A 17,840-nucleotide genomic window follows, 5' to 3' on the forward strand; every position below is an offset into this window, starting at 1 on the left:
CCAGGGCTGGCCCTGCCATTAGACAGAGTGAGGCAGTAGCCTCAGGTAATGGAGTTTCATTGTCATGAAAGAGCAGCAAATTGTTGCGTTGTAGTTGCATTTTTACTGACAGGGAGAGGCGGTTTGTAGGATTTTCTGTCTCAGGTGCCAAAATAACTGGGCTGGCCTTGGATACTATGTACCTTGACTTGAGGGAGGTCTCAAGCATGTCTCAAGCAACAAAACGCCTTGGGCAAGCCTTGTCCTTTACCTCCCCCCGCTAAACCATTTCCAAATTAAGACAGTTTAAAAATTGCAAGATTCATTACATTAATTATAAATTTATTTGTTTGTTTGTTTAAGCTGTAACTCTATGCACACTTTCCTGGGAGTGTGTTCAAACCACACTGTGGTGTGCAAGCCTCATGGAAGGAGGTTTGCATCTGAGTAAACATAGCAGGGGTGGGCAAATGGTGGCCCTTCAGGTGTTTTGGCCTACATCTCCCATCAGCCCTACCCAGCACACAAATTGCCCACCTTCATGTATAAGAAAACATGGTTACTTACTATATTTATATGCTTCCCAATAAAAGCAATAAAAGCAAACTAAAAGCAAACTAGTCAGATAAAAAAAAGTAAACCCATATGTTCGAAACAAGGCATAAAACAGTAACAGAGAATAGAAGCAATATAGCAAAGGTAATAGCAGAATAAAAAAATTACAGCAGATTCAAAAGTCCAGACATACGTCATTGGAAGGTTGTAAAATTAAAATTTATTCATTTATTTATTGCATTTCTATACTGTCCAATAGCCGAAGCTCTTGCCTTGGAATATTAAAAAAGGTGTTCTCTTGAAAAGGCCAAAGCATAGGTGCCAGGCCAGGTGCTCTGGAGGGCATATTCCATAAATGAGGCATCACACCTGAGAAGGCCCTCTCCTCTAGAAGCCACCTGCCACGCTCCATGTGACAGGGGCATCCGGAGAAGGGCCTCTAAAGAAGTGCTTTAGGCACAGAGAGGTATATAGGGGAAGGGCAATGGATAGACACCTGCTACGGGCCCATACTCCAGCAGGGGAGCGTCCCACTTCCACGTCGTTCACACAGTTGCAGCTCAGGACAACGGTGATAAGAATACTTATCTAAAGAACATAAATATTTTGTCTTCAAAAAGTAGAAAGTGATTAACGACGTCACGGATCCAGTAGGAAAAAGTCTCTGCTGTGAGTAAGTGAACAAACGGCTAATTAAAGAGGCCTTCAAACAAGCTAAGAAAGCCAGATGGAGATTCTGACTATCACCGGTCTGTACTACCTAGTTTTGTAAATGTAGTATTCCAACTTAAAGAAGTAAATGAAGAAATAGATTATGAAGCTGTGTGAAGCAGACTTTTAGCAATCCAAGGCCTCATTAAGGGAGGCTGCTGGAGGCAAGGCAGTGAATAGCCCCACAAAGTTTACAACAGGCAGCTGCTCGGCTTGTTCGGTTTGTTTAATTCTGGTGGACCCCTCCAAACAAGAATTCAAAGGGTCGGAGGAGAATACATTAGCTCAATGCATGGGACAGCAGAGGAATATAGTCTCGGCTTGTTCTAATAACCCTTGTCTTAGCCACCCCAGATTTCCCTGGACCTGAGAAACCCATTTGGGTAATTTGGAGTCATATGTGAACTACTCCAGCAGGGGCCCACTGACAAGAGCTCTCTGAAGACCCTCTTCCTCTTCATCATCACAAGCTGCTTGTTCACCTGCCTTTCAATCTGGCCCAGACAACAGGGGCAATGAGAACTAAGAGCAGGCGGTGCCACTGCTTACTTTCTCACTGGCTCTCTGCATGTCAGCCATGCAAGTGGTAGCAATGATGAGAAAGAAGAGGAGGAGGAGGAGGAGGAGGATCAATAGTAACTGGTGACAACGGTGGTGAGAAGGTAGATTCCCTGCGGGAGAGAGCCCTCTGACGGTATCTTGCCCAAGGGCCTTCAAAAACCTGGAGACGGCACTGACTTGGACCCAAGCCATTTAGGGCTTTAAATATTAAAACCAGCATGTTGAATTGGACCCAGAAATAGATTGGAAGCCAGTACACGTAACAAAGGCATAGGAGTGAAGGGACTGGGAGGAAAGAATGTTGCTTGTCACCACTGATGTAAACCCTGTGACAACTGAATAACTACACTTACCTCAGCAGTGCTAGTTGTGCTGCTGTGTAGTTTGTTTTAGATTTTCATAGGAACCTTTTGATGTGCTTTGAAACTCAAGAAAAGCAACACGTACGCACGCACGAACACCATATTCTGGTGAAAGCAGTCTAGACATTTCCAGAGGCCTGAGGCAAAGGCAAAACTAACTTTGATTTGACACCGATGGAAATTTCCCTCCTAGGGTAGCCACTTATGCACTGCCAAAACAAAAGGACAGAAAAGGACATCGTTTTCCATAATATTTGCATATGCTTATAGCAAATTTAGAAATAATTACTATAATTTAACTAGAAATACAAATCATCTCACCTCAGTGGGGAGAAATGACTAGGTGACCTGCGGGCTGGCTCAGTCTGCTGTCCAGGTGCTAATGGTTGATGAGCAACTTCAAGGCCCCTGCCGTTCTCTCCCTCCTTATGGTTCTTTGATTTTAAATCAGACATGGACTGGACAGTCCATCAACAGAGGACACCTTCAAATAGAGGACTGTCCTCTGTAAAGTAGGACACTTGGCTGGTCACCTTACGGACCACCCCAAATGGACAATAATACTGGAAGCTGGCCTTGCAACAAGCACCGTTGCCAGCTGTGCCCCCACATCTACCCAGAAATGCAGACACACCATCATAGGATCATGCAACTGCTCATCCTCAAACATGGCACATGCTATCATGTGTCAGAACTGCCCTTCAGCCACGAACCTAGGCCAAATTGGATAGTCCTTAGGCAGAATAAATGGGCACATATTTGACATTTTAAAAGGTGGCATTGACAAATCTGCGGGGGAGCATTTCAACCTTCCTGGTCATTCAGTAACAGACCTCAAAGTGGCTGTCTTGCAGCAGAGCAACTTTAGAGACAGAATTCAGCGTGAGACCTCAGAGTTGACATTCATTGTTAATTTTAACACCTTGGGACTTGGCTTTTACCGATCGTCTGAATGCCTTAGTCATTACGGTCTGTGGAGTCCAAGTCCCATCTTGTAGTTTACTTTCTTTAATATTGTGGAGGCCTCTTTAAATTGAAATGGAATGTTTCTATCTGCCTGTAATTGACTTGTTTCTATCCATTCCTGAATCTGATGAAGTGGGTTTAGGCCATGAAAGCTCATGCCTTATTAACAAAACACTGTTAGGGCTCCATCACAGCAGTCTTTTATCGCACTCTCATCATGCCTGGTTTGCCATTTTGCAGTGCATTACTCACATGACATCGTGCCTTCCTGCAGTCACCCTGCCTCTTCCCCTCCATTTTTCATGTTTTCCTAGAGTGGGGAAAGTCTGGTTTATTTCCTCCATGCAGGATTAAAGTGCTCTTCCACCCTGTGTATTGCTTTTGTTGGGTGTATGTGCTTTGTAGGGAGGTCTTGCTGATGAAAGAAGAGGGTGGGGCAGTTCTCTTTCTCCAGCATGATGGCTTGTGCTGAGTCAGTTGAACAGACTTTCATTGCTCCAACCTCACCCTCATTGCCTGCAGAAATGGCACCCAACCAATGAAATATTGTAAACCTAGACAATAGGGCTGTGCAGAGCAGGTCTTCACCACAAAATTACAGTCAATGGGAGTTAACCAAAATGCTTACAGCTCCCTCATTTTTAAAGCTAAAAAGATGAAATTTGGCACCATGATGGCTCTACAGTAGGGCTTTAGGCATGCCAAATTTGAAAGAGATCCCTTCATCCGTTGATTTTTAACGATTTTTAAAATTTCCACCCTCAAAACTATTCACCCGCATAAACACACACACAAATGAGGGAGCTGTAAACATTTTGGTTATGTCCATCACATTGGCTGATGTGTCTGGGATTTTCTGTGGTTACCTACAAAGTTGATTGTTTAGTTGGGAATTTGGCTGGGAAGCATGGGTGCAGTGATCCTATGTTGTAAAGAGTTATTAATTGGGATTGGGAGAGGGGGAATAAAATAACTCGGGTGTGGAGCGTGAAAACAGGGGACGCGCTGAGATCTTTAAATGCTGAAGAAGGGGAAGGGGAAGCCTTGGTGATGCTTTTCCAACAAGGCATGAGGAAAAGAGTGTGTGAAAGTTGGGAAGCTGGCTTCATGTTAAGCAAAGAGGTGGTGAAGAAAGTCACCCATGTGCTGTCAGGAGGACTCTGCGCCTGGCTTAAAGTCCTCCTCATTCCCCCTCCCCCAGTGCTTCCCAAACACTTTGGGGACTCCTCAGACAAAAGAAAGTCTTGCCTGTGACTCCCCAAACTTTAACCATTGTGATCACTCTGAAGTTGGGAACGCTCTCTATAAATAAATAAATCAGGTCCCAACGCCCATGTCCATCACCCGACAAGAACCAATGAACTGGAGGGGGAAGGAGAAGGGGTGGGGCGGGGTGGGTGAAATAGTGGGAGAGCAAACAAGTGAAAAGAGAGTTCCTCGGTATAGCAGCGATACGCAGATGCATACCAGAAAAAAAAGGTGTGATGGCGCTCTTAGTCTTTAAGTGCCACAGACTCTTTTTGTTTTCATACTATAGACTAATACAGCTGCCCTATTTGAATCTTATTCTCTCTTGATGCAAATAGCAGGGGTGGGACATGATTTTCATTGGAACTGCAGCGTGTAGTTAAAAAGGTTATAAAGCCCTCACCCACCCACTGCGGTCCTGCTCTTTAATGTAAAAAAACCCACACAAAATGTGAACATCCAAATTATGCATTTAACATAATGTGGAGTTTGGCACATGCCAGGGTTTGGAGGCCCTATCAGGGCTGCTCGATATGCATGGTCAGAGGAGACAGTCACTGATCGGGGCCCAATTCCTATAGGTGGTACAGTGTTAAAGAACCACTACCAGATCTGACAAGTTGAGTGCAAAATGCCACAAGACTGCTTATTAAACAGCTTGTAAATTTGAACGCTGGCCACTTTTTGCTCCATGATGGGCCAAGAAGCAGATTGTGATTCCATCTGCCTTCCAAAGAGTGCAAAACAGAAGACCTTTACATTGACTGCCAGTGCTTGGCAGCCCTCTTTCTTTTCTTTTCCTTTCTTTTTCTCTGGGTGCTTTTTTTTTTAATGGTGGTGGTAGAAGGGAGACTTTTGCCAACCTAAAAACTCTGTGGGCTTGTGTAACCTTGGATCCCTCTGTTTGCCTTCATTATGTTTGGGGAACATTCAACCCTTTTAAGTGTTGGCTCAGGAAGGTTTGCAACGACAAAGTTTTAGAGCCTCTGACCTAATAGCACTGCAATCACATGCATTATTGCAAAAACTGAAAAACATGATCCATTCATCCTTCAGCTTAGTAGTATAGTTATAGCAAAGGCGAAGCCTAGTCCTGTGGGATCTTGCTATATTTTTGCTCCTAAAATTACAAAGAGAAACTACATTCATAGGGCCAATTCACTTTATATGACTTCTATGCTGTCAAGAATCTCAAGACACATACAGATGTAAAAGTTGAAGTGTAAGCCATGCAAACGTCCAGCAGAATACACCTACATTTTGGGGCTGCGTTTCCAATGTTATGTTGCATACATCTTGGATTACCACTATTAGCAAAGCATGGTTGAGTTACCATTATTAGCAAAGCATTACTCAGTGCATTACACATACAAGCTTCGTAAAATGATACCAAGTTTAGTCCCATAAGAAGTCATTAGTTGACCTCCTTTACGTCTTCTGGTCTCTGAGCTCTGTTCTCTCTATCAAAATTGTACTATGCACAAATCTCCAAAGAAAATTAGGGATGTGGCTGATCTTGAGTAGATCTTAAAGCACCTGTTAGTGGAGAAGTGATTTAGGGCACAATCCTATGCATGTTTAGACAGAAAAAAGTCTGGGAGTTCTAGAACTTTTTTTAATGTCTAAACATGCATAGGATTGCACTCTTATAAATTTAAAATATAAATAACACTAAATTAAAAAAAAACCACAACAACAACAATTAAATTTCTTCATTCTTATTTATTTATTCATTACATTTTTATACCGCCCAATAGCCAAAGCTCTCTGGGTGGTTCACAAAAATTAAAACCATGAAAAGCATAATAAAACAACCAACAGTCTAAAAACACAAATACAAAATACAATATAAAAAAGCACAACCAGGATAAAAGAATTCTCTTGTCAAGCCATACTATATATTTTTGGCAGGCTACCAAAGACCATTACATAAAGTGTCTGTATATGCAAGAGTCTGTCACAAAGGCAATGCTTTCAGGAATGGGAAAAAGTAAGTGTAGTTTAATCTTTGGAATTAAGTTCAGTAAGGTGTTTTTTTTAAAAAAATCTAAAACCAACCACCTTTAATATCCATCTCTTTGTTAAGAGTTTCTATTAAATGCCGACCTGGAATCTGCTGGCAGCAATCCCAGGCTTTGTTCTCATAAGGAAGTAAGCTTAGTGCTATGGGGAATGTTATGCCAAACATGCTCCTGAATTTGGGAGAAATCATTGTTTGTGCTAAATGAATTCTGAATTCTAGTGTTAATAAGAAATAACCTGTGGCAATTGCTATTTAAAAGGCAGAGGTGTGGAATGTACGTGAACCCTGTACAGAGGCAAACCCTAGGCCAACCTAAATTTTACTCATCTTCCTATAAGCCATATTGAATTATTCTTCCTCAACAAAACTTAACAAGGCTACTTTCTCACTCCTGCCATTTAAAAATAATTTTCTTAGTTCTTGAAAAACTTTTGTTGCTGTTGTTGCTGGACAGAGTGCATTTTAAAGGAGCAAAACAAGTGCTCTTACCTACCTAAGCAAAGTTCCCCAGTCAGCACTGGAGCTAGATCCACCATAAGAGAAATCTCTGAAAGTGTTGTTTCTACACAGCCTTAAGGCACAATCCATGTTTAGACAGAAGACGTCCTCCAACTCCCAGCATTCCCCACCAAGCTATGCTGGCTGGGGAATGCTAGGAGTTGGGAATTTTTTTTCTAGTTGAAGTTAGAGGACTTCTTTCATGCTGGCTGAGGAATGCTGGGTGCTGGAGGACTTTTTTCTATCTAAACATATATTGGATTGTGCCCTAAGGCTGTGTACAAACAACATTTTTAAGAGTTATTTTCTCTTCTTCCTATGGTGGATCTAACGCTAGTCCAAAATCAGTAGTTGGACTGCAGAGTCTTGATTTGGGAGGTAAAAGCACTTGTTTTGTTCATTTAAAATACATCCTGTCCTAATTACCCTCGCCTCAGAGTCAGTGGGGTTTCTTCTTATGTAAACATGCACATAACTGAGCTCATAGCTAGCCCAGAGAAGCCCGATTAAGCTTGCTAGATAATTACCAAGAGCACTCTGGTGTTGAGAAAGACAGCCCCGACTCACATTTTTAAAATCTGAATGACTCGTTTATTGATCCATGTATCTGTGGATCAAGATGCATTCAAAACCTAATATCACACATCATTTTTTCTTTCTGTATCGAGATAGTCTCCATGTTATAGGAACTTGATTGACCAACAATCTCATCAGACATTATTATTTTACTTTTGCATTGTAATAATTTCTTGAAACTGGTAGTGATTTGTAATCAAACAAGGACACTAAATTGACAAATCCACAGTGTAGTATCAGGATTTAATAATATTGAAATAAAGCTGGTACACATAGATTTTTAGCTCCGTTTACTACATCATATTTTATGGTGCTTTTCTGAAAGGTTTGCAGAAGTTGCTACCTAGCATCTCTGCAATGGGAGAAGAGTGCTTTGGCAACTGATTCTTTTAATGTTGCTCCGTCCTAAAACTTGCCAATAGGGTCAACATGAGTCACCAAGGAATAGCTGCCTGTACAGCTGATATAAATACACATGTAGATAAGAATGTGATTATGATATGGAACTGCCAGTCAATCTGACATCTGTCTGATGTGCACCTCCATCTGGATGCACCAGTCACACACAAGAAAGCACAACTGACAGCACAACCCTATGGCAGTATGTAAAATGTAAGAGCTCCATCAGATGAGCGTTTTATTGCATGCTCATTACTGGGCACTCATGGATTTTCACAGGTCCCTCTCACAATGTCGTCTGCCTCCTGCCCATTCTAGTCTTCCTCGCGCCACAAAAAACCACCCCAGTAAGTCCAATATATTTTAAAGATGGAAGTTGCCGCTATCTCCTGCTATGTGCAGGAGAAGCAGCACGACCAAAATGGCCCACTGAATGGGCCACGTGCACGTTGTTTACTTCCTCTTTCAAAAGAAGAAATAATGAGGGACAGATGCTCAGGCGGAGAAGCGATGGTAAGGAAACGTGATTTCCCCCCATGTGATTACACTCTTAGACCCACTGAGTTCAAAAGAACCTACTCCCAGGTAAGTGTGTTTAGAATTGCACCCTAAAGCTGGATCAGGGCCAGCGTCAGCATGCCTAATAGGATAAAGTCTTTGTAGAATTATAAATTGAGAAATGGCTTTTAGTATGACTAAAGGGACTGAAAGAGAAATATTAATAACAAAACGTTCAGCTATAACATGCCAGTGCATGCCAGTCTATTACCCAATTGAAAGACACACACACACACACAAGTGTTTCTGTGTTGATACCATTTATTTGTGTATTTATTATTTTTAGAAAAAAATCAAAGGAAATGAAAAATTGCCTGATTACTCACCCACGCAATGTAAATCAAGGGTAATAGCACTAGTTTGATCAATACAAACAGTGAAATGTAAACAACAACATAACCTATACACGAAAATTGGATTAAAGTCTGGAATTATTTATATTATCAGCAAAAAGGGTGGGCGAGCAGGCAGACCTGGGAATGTCTATGCAGATTTAGAATGGTTTGTTACAAACTTTTCCTTTATACACTTTGTACAGAATTCTTATTGATGACAATAAAAATAAATTGGGAGATGTACTAGTCATTATATAATCAATTTCCCCCCTTAGGGAAAAAAGCACTGTATCTTTTGCTTATGAGAGTGATAATTATTTGGTGCTAAGGCTACAATCTTAAACACACTATTTTATTTATTACATTTTTATACCACCCAATAGCCGAAGCTCTCTGGGCAGTTCACAAAAATTAAAACCATTAAAAACATAATAAAACATCCAACAATCTAAAAACCCCAAATACAATATAAAAAGCACAATCAGGATAAAACCACACAGCAGAAATTGATATAGGATTAAAATACAGAATTAAAACAGCAAAGTTTAAATTCAGATGTTAAAATACTGAGAAAATAAAAAGGTCTTACTAGGGAGTAAGTCTTATTCAATGCAGTTGGACTTCAAAGTAAACTGGTGCTGCAGAAAAGCTGCTATGAAAGGCATAGCTGCAGAGACAGTTGGCAGCCCTTTTTAATTACACTGTGCCTATCTTCATACATTCAGAAATAGTGTGGGCAAGAAGCAGCATGATAGCTTTCAGTGACTATAAACCAAGGCTTGATTGCAGAGATTTGCATTCAAACTAAACCTTCGTGTAACTGGGCGCTCATGTGGCACCAGAGGCTATCTGTGTGGTAAAAGGGAAGGCCTTGTGGTGCTCCTCCACAGTGCAATTTCATACTCTCCTAGATTTAATGAATAAACTTCAGCATTGTTCACGTTGTTAAGTTATATCTATATGTCAGAAAGCAAATTTTAATGGAACTTTCTGCTGAGCAGATGTGTTGAGGATCGCACTACACATGAATTGAAGAATAGAATGCAAATGATGGCCTTTGTTCTGATTTGTTAAATAAGTCTAAGTATTTGCAGGTACATTATATTAAGTACATTTTTTACACATAAAATAGTTTAAGTGTTTTTCTGGAAAGTGCTACATTTCACATATCTATCACTAAATATATCACTCTTCTGGAGTCGGAGATGCGGATTTGCTAAACTGAAAATAGAGTTGTTACAAACTATTCTGTGATTTTAATCATTGATTTAATTATTGATTTACTAACTCAGTGTTTTGTTTTAATGAAGTCAAGATTAACATACTTTTATATTCAGGAAAAGCAGAAATCATGGCTGTCTTTACTTTGAATTGAATAAAAAATCAAGTCACCTGTACTGACTGCTGAGTTAATAATTAGGCTAAAATGTACAAAGTCCTGAGTAAATGGGTTTGGTGAAGGGGGGGGGGGGGGGCTGGCGCATGGTGACATAGTGAACGTATGCTCAAAAAGCCAGCACACTTGCAAGCCCAATCCTATCCAGTTAGGCATATGGGTAGCTACTGAAATCAATGGGTCTTATGCTGCGCTTAATCATTAGCATTAAGAAGCAGAGCTTTTAAAGTAGGGCAGTGCCCATTTTTCAAAATGCATGTCTGATTGACCCACTTCTACCTCTGATAGACAAAAGGTTGCCTTTTCTATGGTTTGTTAACATAGAAAATGGCACATCTTTCCAAAGTGCCACATGCAGTGTTACAGCAAGCAGCAAATAACTGCATTATAATATTGCACTATTAATTAGTGCTGCCATTTAAAACAACTGGCCCAGCTCATTTGCCACTAACAGGTAACATACAGAAAATTAGCAGACATTGAAATATCCCCTTCCTTTATTTTCTTGCAAGAAAAGCAGCATCCACTCCCATATTTTTGCACATTAGCAACTTGAAAAGGGACGGAAGCAGTGCCAGTAAGCACATGGTTGATTATCATTCTTAACACTTGTATAGCGCTTTCAAGAGTGTGAAACACTTCACATATCATTCTATACAATCCTCCCCGCTCCATAGGGCTGGTGGTAGCAAAAAGGAGCGCTTATTCCCACCCCCCCCAATTTCAAGTTGCAAAACAAAGGAGGACAGAATGTCATCGACGAGGTAACCACAACCGAGGTCATTACAGGCTGAGTTCGGACGACACGCTAGTCAACTGGGGAGGTAATAGGAACAGAATGGGAAACAACCGTTGATTAGCGTGTCTTCCGAACTCTGCCACAGTGAACCCTATTCGCCTGTACTTAAGCAGAGTAAGTGCCTGCATAAAAGTTTTCTCAAAAAGAGTCAGCTTAGCTTGGGCAGACAGAAAATAGGATAAAAGAAACAACAAACACATTGGGAACCTATCCCGTATCTTTTCGCCCTCCAGCTACAGGTCCAAGAGAAGGGAAAGCAGTGGAACAGATGGGTAAATTACTGCGCTGTAAAAAAAAAGGAAAAAAAAGCGGTGCGTGGGGCATGCTGGGAGTCGTAGTTTACAATGTGAACGAGACGCATAGGTCTCGTCGCCACAACTACAACTCCCACAAGGCAAGTCAGAACGTATTCCCCCGCCCCCCCCCACTCCTTTCCATTTGTGGCGGAAAATCAGCAGCCAGCAGTTCTACTGCATCCCTTTCAGGTCAGCCATGGCGTGCGTGTGTCCAAAACAAAAACAGAGAGAGGGAGAGAGAGATGAGCCCCTGCCAGCATGAATCCAAAGCCTGGCAGCTCCAGCTTACACGTACTTACTTAGAAACCAGCCCCGCTGTGTCTAGTGGGGACTTGCTTTCGAGCAGGGTTACTAACTTTTGAACCAAGCGGCGTCTTTTCAACCGTGGTTGCAGCCACCCGTAGTTCGCGGGCTGGTTCCGCACCGCGCCCTGAGAAGCGTCGTCTCACTTTAGCAATCAAAACGGCAAGGCGCTGGAACAGAGGAGGCCTCTTCCCTCGTGTGTAAAGCGGCCCTCCCCACCTAACAGGGGCAAGCCTGCCTGGGCATTTTTACTCGGAAGTAAATATGGCTCGCTGCCAGGTCAGCGTGGATAGGATAGCAAAAGCCTTTGCCAATGCTACGCCTCCTGCCTCCTCCACTCACCGCTTGGCGACAGACTTTGCAGTTCTCTTAGCTGGCGCGCGTGCATAGAGTCGCTGCCCTCAAACAGCGGGGGTGCGTGTGTGTGGGGGGGGCAACGGGCTCCACAGCTACGGATGGGAGAACAAGTCTTGACATGTTTCTCTAGCTCCGCATTTAAAAAGGAAAACAGAAGTCCTCAGCTGGCGAGAATGGCCTTGCCCCGCCTCTGCTCTCATTGACCCGCCCTCAGCGAGACGCGTTTGCGTTTCTTCCCGCTTACAAGCCTGTAGGAACCTTTCCTGTGTCCGTAGCGGGTTGTGCTTGCAGGTGAGCTTCGAAGGAGCCAGGCCTTTCCCGCATATTGTGGGCAAGCGAGTGGAGCTAGTGGGTGAGGCGTTTATTTAGAAAAACAAGCCCCGATGGAATGAGAGTTAGGGAGGTGAGAGCCAGGGTGGTGGAGTGGCTAAAGTGCTGGACTGGGTGTCCTCGGGAGATCTGGGTTTTAGTCCCCACTTGACCATGGAAACCCACTGGGTGACTTTGGGCCAGTCACAGACTCTCAGCCCAACCTACCTCACAGGGTGGTTGTTGTGAGAATAAAATGGAGAGGAGGAGGATTCCTTGGAGGAAAAACGTGGGATATAAACGCAACAACAACATATAAAAAATGAATGGGAACAAAACAAAATGCAGCAGTAAGAAGCTCCACATGCCATTGTAATAATTTGCAGCTCTTTGCTTTTTTTTTTTTTAAGCTTGAGATGGTATGGGGCAGCACACACACGTTGTGTGTCTCCCCAGATTTACTTCCAAGGGTTGATGTGCCTTTTTTCTGTTTATTAGTTCTGGAATTAAGAGGGTTTTCGTTAGGGGGCAAGCATCACACAGGAGTTGAAATAATGCTTAATTTTTAAAAAGGAGCTGGGCATGTTTAGCTTTCTCAGTGGAAATTCATTGGGGTGTGCAACTGAACATGAAATGCCTCTGCCAGCACACACACTCTAGGTTGTGCTGCATAGAGCGGTGGCCACTTCCTCTCACTCACTCGCCTGCACTCCGGCTGAGTGGTGTGGCATTGAGGGATGTGCACAACTGACCAATCCTACAACACCCAGTGAGTGAGCAGGCAAGCTGCCACCCCTTTGCTCTCTCGCTCCCTCTGCATGGCTGAGCCCAGTTCTTCCTACTATGTTGCCCAAAGAGCCTTTCCTGAATCACTAAGGGTATGCGCTTATAGTTGTGCCTCGGAGGAGCCAGGCCTTTTCCTTATATTCTGAGCAAGCAAGTCAAGCTAGTGAGTGAGATGTTTATGTAGAAGAGCAAGCCCTGATGGGACGGGAAGCTCTGAAGGTGCCTTTACAGAAAATAACTGGGCAGAAATACAGCAGTAACAAGCTCCATGTGCCATTGCAATGGTTTCCTCTGGCCGCAAGCAGGAGAAGGTGACAGCTGTCTTACCTTTAACCCTTTTGCTCACCCTCTCTGGGTGTCATGACAGGCTGGATTCGGCCTGTGCTACCTCATCCTCTCACTTGAATTCTGTCTGGACAGTACAGTGGGGAGGATTCTGCCCAGTAAACTCAATGCTTGGAAGCCAGGACAGAAAAAGTGGTAGTTTCTTGATGGCTCACCTGCCCTCTATCTCTCCAGTGCTACCTGCTGGGCAGTGCAGCAGGAATGATTGGGGCTTAGGGAGGGAGTAAAAGGAGGTAGTGGCTTTGTCTTCTGCCTGCTTACTTGCCATCTCTAACTAGATTGTTCAGAGCAGAGAGTGAGCAAAAAGGAGAATAGCCAATACCTCTGCCTGCTCATTTGCCTCTCTCGGTGGTGGGGTTTGGCCAGTTGGACACAATCCCCACCAGCACGTTGCTCAAAGGCCGAGCACAGGTGAGAGGATGAGGTTCCTACCCTTTCAGGTACCAGCCTTCTATGCTGCATTACCCAGAGAAAGAGTGGGGGCAGGTGAGCGGGCAGAGGCAGCTGCTCATGCTGTGCCTCTAGGCAACAATATTGGCCCGATCCTCACTGCTCTGAGGATGAGAGGGTAAGAAGAGAAGAGAGGGTGAGCAAGGGAGAGGAGGTAAAAACAGCTGCTTCCTTCATTTGCTTGCAAGGTTTCTTGTTCCCCATCCCCAGAAGTGGCGGAACTCAGAGAAGGAGATGCTGTAGGGATGAGAGTTTTTTTTGAAGGTGGGCGTGGGCCGTCCTTCCTCTGTTTCTTTTTCCCATTCTTTGCTGCAGGGTAGGGGAAAGGAGGAGTGATTGCTATTTATTGTTTGGTCTCCTCCCCTCACCTAATGACTGCTTTTCCTTCAAAATAAAAGTACCAGTGTTAACCACCCTTTTTCAACTACATGTTTAAGTTCATGTGTAGTTAGGCCATGAGGGAAAAGCATGGCAGAAGGGGAAGTAAAAAAATAAGAGTTTTCTCTCCGCTTTCCACAGTCCTTTGAACTGAGTAGAAAGCTGTGTCTCTAAATGAGTGTTTGGTTTCAGTTCAATCCCACCCCAACCCCGCCCCTCTCCTTTCCCACGCGCTTCTGTCGAATTTCAGTTTGTTTGTTTTTCCTTCTTAGCTCTGCTGGAGTCGGTGGTTTTGTAACATGCTGTGCATTTCTCTGGTGGAGGAGGGTAATGTCAAGCTGGGGCATTCCAAAGAGGGAACCCTCAAAAGGAGAGCTGCACTTAAAGAGCGTCTCTGAAAGTTGACTTCCGAATAAAAAGTCCCCAGCAGGGTTGCTTAGAAAACAAAACAAGCCTTTTCTATATAAGGTTGTCTCCCTTTCCCATCAGCCTGATAAGTATTCTAGAGGCTTCCTCTGCTCCATCTCCGCCCACCCCTGAAAGACTTCTTTTGAAATCTGTTCCACCTGTCCGAAATGGCCTCCTTAAACTTTTTGTAGACTAGTTGCTGCTGGCACAATTTAGTTCGATAATGATAATAATAATGCCTAAACTGCAAATATTTTTTACACTCTGTCAATGCAAGCAATTATTTTTTGTATTGATATTCAACTCCTCTCAAATAGTTATTTATCTACTTTTTGCAGAATAGAAAAGTAGATATTGCTAAGTTGCGTAGTCCTGTTTGTAGCAACACATATTTTGAATGGTCTTTATGTTTTGCACTGCAGCTCAGAAGATATATTTTATGTGTAATGGGTTCAGACTCAATGAGAGTACAGCACCAACTGCATTTGTTAGTTCATGTATGTTCACACATGGTGGGTGGGATAGGTGTCATTTTTAGATCAAAAGGATTGTGCAGGCAAAGGCAGTAGAACCCTTCTCCCTTGTTATTTTTTTTTACTGCCCCAAGCAATTCTTTCCTAGCCAAGATCAAGTACAGTGGTGAGCACGGTAAAATGGTAAAGCAGGGTAGGCATTTTGCTCCCCTTGTATATTGTTATGAGACTGGGAGGCAGGATAACTTTTCCTCCTGCTGGACCCCTTCTTTATATGGGCTCCCTAAGAAAAGAATTTATGATAGGCTGCCACCAGTCAGGATGACCCTTCTGACACAACTTAGTCTATCCAGCTACTTGGAGAGTTCCTGAGTCCTGTTGTCAAAGACTCCTCTTCAGCCCAGACCTGGGTGGGGGTGGGGGAAGAAGAATGTATTGGATCTTCATGCCCAAAGCCCAGAAGTAGAAAACTTAACAAAATCATTTACAAAATCTTAAAACACAAGCAGTACCTTTCATGTGGGGAAGAGTTCAGTGAGAAATACTTTTTAAAACAACAGCCAAATGTCCAAATGTAAAAAGAAGCTTATGGATGTGTTTGAGGAGAAACAAGGGGTAGGGGGGTAGTAGGGAAGGCAGCAATCACACACATACACAGAATTCCAAATAAAATCAGAAAGGCAGTCTAACTTATCTAGTCATATTACCTACTTGAGTACAGTCTTGATCCTAGGTCACATGCTGAGTTTATTGCAGAGAGGATGGTCTGAGAGAGCGAGCATCTGGCTCCAGTTATATAGTCTATAGGAAACCTCTAGCAGGGTTGAGGGAATCTTATTTTATAGGGATCTCAGCTCCGGAAAAGCTACCCCCTTAGCAGAGACTGATGGTATGTCCAGTAATAGGACAGCATCCATTTCTGATGTCGGTGATCTAACCAGCAGATCAGAAAACTACTTAGTGGCTGGACTACTATGGTTCTTCGAGTGGTCATCTGTGCATTCACACAACCCACCATCCCCTCTTCGGTGTTCATATGTTCTTCGACACCATTGAGGTTCAACCTTCAGTATAGGGACTATAGCGGTCTCCGGGAACTGAAGGGAATAGGCAGAAACCCTGGTAGACTTGCGCTGTGGGACGGTGGAGGGGTTCCCACCCAAACGACTTCAGCTTTGGAAGGTTCCCGGATCGAGACTCTGTGCAGGCACATAGCTCATATGTGTGAATGCACAGATGACCACTCAAAGAACCACAGTTACAGGTAAGCAACCTGTTCTTCTTAATGACAGTAACTTACAATTCAAAAGCCCAAGGAGCTGAATAAAGACTTCGTAGATTGCATAGCGAATTTCTGTTACCTCACATTTTGGTGGAAGAGCGTGGGATCCTGACACCTTTCTAGTTCAAATTTAAGTTCTGATTAATGACCAAATAAGCTGTTAAGTGCAGCTGTACAATATTTTCAGCACTATTGCTGTATAAAATGTGACCTTCCACCATAAAAATATATGGTGAACTGTTGTAGTAGTAGTAGTAGTAGTAGTAGTAGTAGTAGTGTGTTTGTGGGATTAATATACCTGTTGGGGAAGACATGTGTATTGTGAGGTTTTTTTAATGCAAATATTTGATTTTCAGTTAACAGCCCAATCTGACCACATTTATGTCAATGTAAACAAGTTTGGGGTGTAACCTTCAGTTTCTTAAATGCAACTTAAAAGACGTGCACAGCAACATCTTCTTTATGGTTCTACTCTCATGCTCTTACTACCATAGGTGTCATTCAGAACAACTATCTCATGACTCCAGGCTTTTTATTTGCACTATGATCATGTGAAGATGTGCACACATTGCCAAGATATCACAAATATCTTAGATTTCCTGTGCGGTGGCTAACATAGATGTCAGCAGCTATGAAGGACAGGCTAAAGCAGGGTTGGCCAAATCGTGGCTCGGGAACCACATGTGGCCCTTTGACAGGTCAACTGCAGCACTTTAGCCAACAAAGGTGGCTCTGTGGACTGAGACCCCAATAAACTGGGCAGTCCCTTCCTCTGGAGTTACGTGGGCTGCAAGTGTGTTTAGGGAAAAGGAGTAAGCAACTGGCATGCAGGAGAGGAAAGTAGTAATTGAAGAGGCATGGAGAGCATGCAGGAGAGAGAGCAGAGTAAGGAGACTGATGCTGAAGAAGCATGGAGGGGGAGGAGACAGAAGCAGCTGCCCAAGAGGTGTGGAGAGTTACCTGCACAGAAAGGAGAGAGTTGCTGGCTGCTCAAGACTGCTGAAGCAATGTGGACAGAAGAAAGAGTAGGCTTAGCCAAAAAGGAACAAACAGAAGCCCAGAGTAGAGAGAGTAGGCTACCATGATCTGGGAAAGGCTGAGAGGTCAGTCAGTGTTGACCCCTTTTGCATACCGATGGTCAGTTTGCAGGAATTAGGTCATGACCATGAGGCCTTGTCCAGGCCTTTTCCCTGCAGGACTCACCTAGGGTGCTCTGCAGGAATTGCCTAGGATGGGTGGGATTAATCTGCTCCATCCAAAGCCGTTTTTGTTTTCACAGGGCATTGGATCAGAAGTGGGAATTAATCTACATCTTCCCCAGATATTTCCCCTGTACCTATGCTCTGCAGGCTTTGTCTAGGGTGGGGATTAATTTGTCCTCTTTAGGTCCAGAATTGTCTGGCAGTGCTTGCTTATTCAAAAAGTAGCTTGAGTGCCACATTTGTGCAGGCAATATGAATTGGTCATTTTACCAATCTGCAGAGCTC

The 17,840-nt window shown here is 43.3% G+C and overlaps 1 protein-coding gene across 5 annotated transcripts in view; it reads left to right on the forward strand.

Annotated features, from left to right (window-relative positions):
- The first annotated feature begins 11,395 nt into the window (after nt 1–11,395).
- The window catches only part of MGMT (O-6-methylguanine-DNA methyltransferase), a 226,452-nt gene continuing 220,007 nt past the window's right edge, over nt 11,396–17,840 (forward strand). Inside the window, exon 1 of one of the 5 annotated variants that reach the window (XM_063132818.1) lies at nt 11,396–11,451. The gene's annotated coding sequence lies outside the window, so the exon portion shown is untranslated. Of the gene's footprint in view, nt 11,452–11,969; nt 12,214–12,254; nt 12,275–13,941; nt 13,967–17,840 lie in introns of those variants that run through there. The other 4 variants (XM_063132822.1, XM_063132817.1, XM_063132821.1 and 1 more) reach the window with 4 other exon arrangements.

The sequence above is a fragment of the Elgaria multicarinata genome, chromosome 8 (assembly GCF_023053635.1).
Source record: "Elgaria multicarinata webbii isolate HBS135686 ecotype San Diego chromosome 8, rElgMul1.1.pri, whole genome shotgun sequence".
Taxonomy (NCBI): Eukaryota; Metazoa; Chordata; class Lepidosauria; order Squamata; family Anguidae; genus Elgaria; species Elgaria multicarinata.